Below are 976 nucleotides of genomic sequence, written 5' to 3'. Positions count from 1 at the left end.
CAGTCACCCACCCTTCAATAAATTTGCTACGAGACAGCACTTCCCTCTCTACTCTCATCTTCCTTTTCAAGTGGAACTTGAAAAAGTTGATGAGGCCTTGACCAAAGAGGAAATTGTTTGACTATAGCCCTTTCAAACGGGTCCACCATACCACCTCATTTGCTACAGCCACTAGACAAAGGAAAATTGCCTTGCCCTCCCAGTTAAAGGAGATCAGCAGGTCAATCTTCACTATAGATTCAGCTGATAGCCGGATCCGTCCTACACGTGATAGTAGCTGTTCGACATAAACCCACAGGTCAGCAATACTCAGGCACTGGATGAATGCATGCAGAATGGTTTCGTCGTTCTGAGCGCATCTCAGGCAGGCTTGGCTGACAGCACTTCCGTGCCGGTAGAGTTTATCTCGAACAGGCAGCGCCCCTCGGTAGCACTGCCAGGCGAGGGACCTTTGAAAGTTATCCATGGGCCCTGGCCTGAAAGTTCTTCTGAACAGACTGTTTAGCTGATTATTGTCGACACCTAGAGTTTCCCCGAGAACATTGTCGCACTTTTCCTCCACTAACCCTCTATAGAACGCTTGGAGTGGAACTACTACCGATCGCTTTACCCGCTTAGCTGAAGGCAGTGAAAGCTTGGTGGCACTTGAGGTGACAAGCGCCCTTTCTCGTTCTATGTTTGATCCAAGATTGCAGCTCTGTCAAAGAGACGAGCTGCAGAAAATTGTGTCTGACGAATGGCGACCAGGAAACGCTTGAGATGCCGTAGCCTGAGCACATGTTTGCGCATCAGCAACCACTGCATGCCAAAGCCTCTGTTCAGTGGCTGTTGACAGCAGATAGAGTGCCTGACTAGTGGAAACCTGACCCTTCCACAGAAAGTCAAAGAGCAAGTGCACCAGTGGTCTGGACAAGGAGCGACGGTCAAGCGGTAATAGATGACGGATGCGATGTACGCATTCGTCACCTTCATTTGA

Source organism: Octopus bimaculoides, chromosome 16 (assembly GCF_046866305.1).
Source record: "Octopus bimaculoides isolate indiv1 chromosome 16, ASM4686630v1, whole genome shotgun sequence".
NCBI lineage: Eukaryota > Metazoa > Mollusca > Cephalopoda > Octopoda > Octopodidae > Octopus > Octopus bimaculoides.
This window is presented reverse-complemented; position numbering follows the sequence as displayed.